Raw genomic sequence first — 5621 nt, 5'->3', positions numbered from 1 at the left:
CTCTTTTCCAAAAGCTATACTATAATCTGCCTGTAAGAGAGCTGAGTTTTAGAGGGTGCCTTGGAAAATTATTGCCACACATTTTGAGGGCAAGATAGTAGCATTAGTCTTAATTTATCATCAGGGAATGGGCGTCCAACTTCCAGCCTCATTGCACACTTGCCCAACCCCCAGTGTCTTTGAGTGACTGGAAGTGAACTGGAAAGACCCAGAGAAGGACAAGGAGGGAGACTGGGATGCTGTGTTTATTCCCAAACCCAGGGCTCCCAAGATGAACAAAGAAGTTTGTGCCATTCCTTCTGTCTTGATCTCTCCCAGAGAAGGAAAGGCTTAGCTATGGGAGGAAAGGAGAAATCAAGGATGTATGAGAGGCCCTGGAATGCACGATCTGAGCTAATTTCTTTGGCTCCAAAACATGGTGCTTTTCTGGTTTGCCTGTCTGGCTCAGTCCATAGGGTATGCAACTCTTGATCTCGGGGTTGTGAGTTTGAGCCCCATGTTGGGAATAGAATTTAAAAAAATCAAATTCTCATGGGGCGCCTGGGTGGCGCAGTCGGTTAAGCGTCCGACTTCAGCCAGGTCACGATCTCGCAGTCCGTGAGTTCGAGCCCCGCGTCGGGCTCTGGGCTGATGGCTCAGAGCCTGGAGCCTGTTTCCGATTCTGTGTCTCCCTCTCTCTCTGCCCCTCCCCCGTTCATGCTCTGTCTCTCTCTGTCCCAAAAATAAATAAACGTTGAAAAAAAAAATTTAAAAAAAAAAATAAATAAATAAATCAAATTCTCTTTAAAAAGAAGAAGGAGAAGGAAGAAGAAGAAGAAGAAGAAAAAGAAGAGGAAGAAGAAGATGATGACGGTACTTTCCATAGGACCAGAAATTAAAAAAAAAAAAAATCAATTGAGTAAATTTGAAGATCCAATTGATTTTATTCAATGATTCATAAATGGGGTGGCATTCCATCTAGCAAATAGAAAGGTGCTCCTATAAAATAGAAGCTTTTATAGGTAGAAAGGGGCAGAAAAAGGAAGTTTCTAACAATGAGTGGATTGTTTCAGACAAGGTCAACCCCACTGGAGGGAAGAGCAGGGGTCTATCCAGTAGATCATGTCACTAGTGCTGACCAGGTAATTCCAGAATGGCTGGTTAAAGGTCACAGTCTTGGGAGAGGCTAACACTACAAGGAGGTTAAGTGTTATTTGCTGACATGGGGTTAGCATGAGTGACTCCATTTGGGGCCTGTGGTTTCTTTCTTTCTTTCTTTCTTTCTTTCTTTCTTTCTTTCTTTCTTTCTTTCTTTTTTTTTTTTAACAGACATAAGCATATGTGAAGCAATCAGAGAACAAGTAAGAATTCAATTATGTCATGTTGACACAAGCCCACAAAGAGACCAGAGAAGGATGGCTTTGTGAAAATGAGTCTTGATTCAATTAAATTAAACAAACATTAATAGCATCTTTAATGCACAAGGCACTGTGTTAGGCACTGTGGGAGTATGGGGGGGGGGGGGAACAAAGCCACATCCTCAAATTGTGGGGACAGATATGTAGGGAAAATTGTAATGTGGCATAAAAAGTATACACCACAGTGTTAAGGAGTGCTATGGACTGTGTGTCCCCCTAAAATTCATATGTTGAAGACCTACCCCCCCCCCCCAGTGTGATGGCATTTGGAGGCAGGAGTCATAATGATGGGGCCCTGATCTGATGAGATGTATGCCCTTATAAGAAGAGACAACAGAAAGCTTTTTTGTGACCCGCACCCCCTCTTCCCTGTGCCCTGTGTGTGTGTGCATACAAAAGCAGTCGTGAGCACACAGCAAGAAATAGGCTGGTCTACAAGCCAAGAAGAGAGCCCTCGCAGGAATGTGATCTTGCTGGCACCCTGGCCTTGGACTTCCAGTCTCTAGAACTGTGAGAAAGCAAACGTCTGTTGTTTAAGCCACCCAGTGTTGGTATTTTGTTATGGCAGCCTAAGCTGACTAAGACATGGAAACATAGATGAGAGAGACTGTAAAGGGTTCTATCACGGAGGGCTTCCTGGAGGAGATGAAATTGGGGTTGTGGGATGAGTCAGGTTCTAAAGAGGAAGGTGTGAAAAGGGCATTGCAGGCTGAAGAAGCAGCCAAAGGCAGAGGGTGGTATTGCAGCAGTCTATGCAGTGGGGTCATAGAGCTCTTAGAGCCTGAGGTGGAGAGGTAAGGGAGAGATGGAGCTAAGAGGGAAGGCAGGCCCCAAGTCTAGGAACCTTGAAGACACTAAGGAGCATGGATCTTGCTTTAATAAGAGGGTAGGGGGGCGCCTGGGTGGCGCAGTCGGTTAAGCGTCCGACTTCAGCCAGGTCACGATCTCGCGGTCCGTGGGTTTGAGCCCCGCGTCGGGCTCTGGGCTGATGGCTCAGAGCCTGGAGCCTGTTTCCGATTCTGTGTCTCCCTCTCTCTCTGCCCCTCCCCCGTTCATGCTCTGTCTCTCTCTGTCCCAAAAATAAATAAACGTTGAAAAAAAAAATTAAAAAAAAAAAAAAAAGAGGGTAGGGGCATCAGTGTTTTTGAACAGGTGAACAGCACTATTGGAAAGGAGCCAGTGGCTGCATGGGAAGCAGTGATTGGCAGGAGGGCAGGCTACAAGGAGAGAAGCCATGAGGCTGACAAGGCAATGGGCGGGGCCAGAGGTGATACCCATAAGGTCCCATAGGTCAGGGCAAGAGCAGCACCCAAGGGTAGTACGTGGAACCACCTAACTGTGGGGATGATGCAGGTGGCCAAAGGTGAGACTGGAGGGGTGGTTCCCAAATTCCTCTTTGCCTTTCTTTGAGCCCCCACCAGACCCTCCTCTTCATGCTTTGTGTTTCTGCTTCCAATCTTCTTTTGCGCATCTCTGCATCTTTGGATTTCCATGTTTCTGCAAAATAACAGGGCTTTCCTTTCATCTTGCCCCCAGTCCAGCCCATGGCTCTTCTATGGTTGGAGGAGGAGAGGAAAAAGGGCCTTAAGAGAGAAGGGATACCAGGGAGAGAGTTGTGAGGGAAGAAGCTGATGCACAAATAACTAATGTTTCCTTCTTTCCTCCCTCCCTTCCTTTTTTCCTTCCTTCTGGGAAATTTCTATGTGCTAGGCTTTGTTCCAAGCAGTTTACATGAATTAACCCAGTTAATCTCAACAGTGGCCCCACAGGGAGGGCACATAACTGCTGGTCAAGAACACAGGCTTGACTGCCAGACTCCCTGGTTTGTAACTCCAGCTTCACATCCACTGGCTGCATGATCTTGGGCAAGTGACTGAATGTGTCTTTGCCTTGACTCCTTCATCTATATGATGAGGATGGTGATGGTTCCCACTTCATAGGCTTGTAAGGAATAAATGAGTTAAAATATACAATGGTGATTGGCACAAAGGGAGTGGTCAGTCAGTATTTTAATATAAGAGAACTGAAGTCCACAGAGAATTTACTTTCCCAAGTTCATCCAGGTAGTAAATGGATGGCCAAGTTTTGGACCCAAACCAACTATATGTCTAGTTAGTGAATCCTGCCTTTCCACTGAACAGATATGAAGAGAGAGCAGGAAGAAGTTGAGGTGGATGATGTAGTTCTAAACTGGACGTGGTGTCTGCAGTTCTTTTAAATAGCCCCTCCCATGACCACTGATGTCTGGGCCTGTGTGAAGTAGGAGCCAGCTTTGAAAAGGCAGACATTTGGATTCAGCGTGGGCTATAAACTCAATGTTTGTCTCCCCCCACCCCCAAGTTCATATGTTGAAACTTAATCTCCAATGTGATGGTGTTAGTGGGTAGGGCCTCTTAGGAGGCGAGTAGGTCATGAGGGTGGAGCCCTCCTGAATGGGATTAGTGCCCTTATAAAAGAGAACCCAGAGAGCTCCCTCACCCTTTCTGCCATGTGAGGACACAAAGAGATGGCTGTCTGTGAATCAGAAAGTGAGCCCTTATCAAACACCAAATCTGTCAGCATCTTGTATTGGTCTTCCTGGCCTCCACAACTGTAAGAAATAAGTGTGTGTTGTTTATAAGCCACCTAGCCTATGATATTCTGTTACAGCAGCCTGAATGGGCTAAGTTCAGTTTTAAGAGCTGGGGATTTTGATGGCTTTCCCATGACGGAAGCCAGGAGGGGATGGCAGTGACCTGACCAGTGCCTGGAGATGCTCCAAGTGATCATGAGGGGGCAGCAGAGAGCCTAGGCTCTGTTTTAGGTTAAGGTTTAGATGGGGTAGCCTGTGGGAGGAGACATCTTCCAGAACAAAATGAATCCTGAGCTGCATAGCAGGAATAGTAATAAAGCATCTTAAAAATGTTTAAAATGACAGCAATAGGGGCGTCTGGGTGGCTCAGTCGGTTGAGCGTCCGACTTCGGCTCAGGTCACGATCTCACAGTCTGTGAGTTCAAGCCCCACGTGGGGCTCTGTGCTGACAGCTCAGAGCCTGGAGCCTGCTTCAGATTCTGTGTCTCCCTCTCTCTCTGCCCATCCCATGTTCATGCTCTGTCTTCTCTCTGTCTCAAAAATAAATAAAAACATTAAAAAAAATTTTTTTTGAATGACAGCAATAAGGGGGACTTTAGAAACAACCTAGTTGGCTCAAAAATAAACATTAAAAAAACTTTTTAAGGGGTGCCTGGGTGGCTTAGTTGGTTAAGCCTCTGACTTTGGTTCAGGCCACGATACTACCGTTTGTGAGTTCGAGCCCTGCGTCAGACTCTTTGCTGGAGCGCTTGGAGCTCTCCAGCTTGGAGCCTGGAGCCTACTTTGGATTCTGTCTCCCTCTCTGCCCCTCCCTGGCTCACACTCTGTTTCTCTCTCTCTGTCTCTCAAAAAATAAATAAACATTAAAAATTAAAAAAAGAAAAAAGAAAAAAAGAAACAACCTATTTGGGGCACCTGAGTGGCTCCGTCAATTGGGCATCAGACTCCTGATTTCAGCTCAGGTCATGATCTCAAGGTTGTAAGATCGAGCTGTGTTGGGCTCTGCACTGACAGCACAGAGTCTGCTTGGGATTCTCTCTCTCTCTCTCTCTCTCTCTCTCTCTCTCTCTGCCCCCCCCTCACACTCTCCCTCAAAATAAATAAATATATATTTTAAAAAGAAAAGAAAGAAACAACCTAGTCCTCACCAGAAGGCAAGACTGAGTCCAAATTGTCAAATATGACTTTTCCCAAATTTAACATAGGGAGTTGAGTAGAAATCAGGAAAAAACAAAAACAAAAACAAAAACAAAAAAACCCAAGACTATCTCTGCAGATCTATGGAAAGAAACATAAGCCTGTCTCCAGAAGGGGAACTCAGTTCTCTCCCAGATGGAAGTCCCTGTATCATGTGAATGTGTGTGAGTCCTGCCTCATGGCATCCTCAGTTGCCAGCAAATGATGCTGGGGAAGGTCAAGAATGGCACTCTTCCTGGCTGCAGATTTTCTTCTTTTCAGCTTAAGGCCAAACTCATCAGACCCCACATCCTGGAGGAAGGGAGGAGAGAGAGCCTGGCAGGTGAGAAACAGGAACTAGTATAGGGTATCAGCTGGATAAAGAACTTGGAACCATGAAAAATGTAACAAATTTGCTTCATTTGTTATTTTTAGTTATTAGAAATATATATTATTATACTAACAAAAGATCAGAA

The 5621-nt window shown here is 45.6% G+C and overlaps 1 long non-coding RNA gene across 1 annotated transcript; it reads left to right on the top strand.

Moving 5' to 3' along the window:
• The first annotated feature begins 945 nt into the window (after positions 1–945).
• LOC123589751 lies at positions 946–3580 on the top strand. Its single transcript, XR_006708448.1, has 2 exons — positions 946–2283; positions 2521–3580. It is a non-coding gene; the product is annotated as an uncharacterized LOC123589751 (long non-coding RNA).
• Positions 3581–5621: the final 2041 nt, after the last annotated feature.

Source organism: Leopardus geoffroyi, chromosome E3 (genome assembly GCF_018350155.1).
Source record: "Leopardus geoffroyi isolate Oge1 chromosome E3, O.geoffroyi_Oge1_pat1.0, whole genome shotgun sequence".
NCBI lineage: Eukaryota > Metazoa > Chordata > Mammalia > Carnivora > Felidae > Leopardus > Leopardus geoffroyi.
Note: the sequence above shows the minus strand (reverse complement) of the source record. Positions and strands in the feature narration are given on the sequence as shown.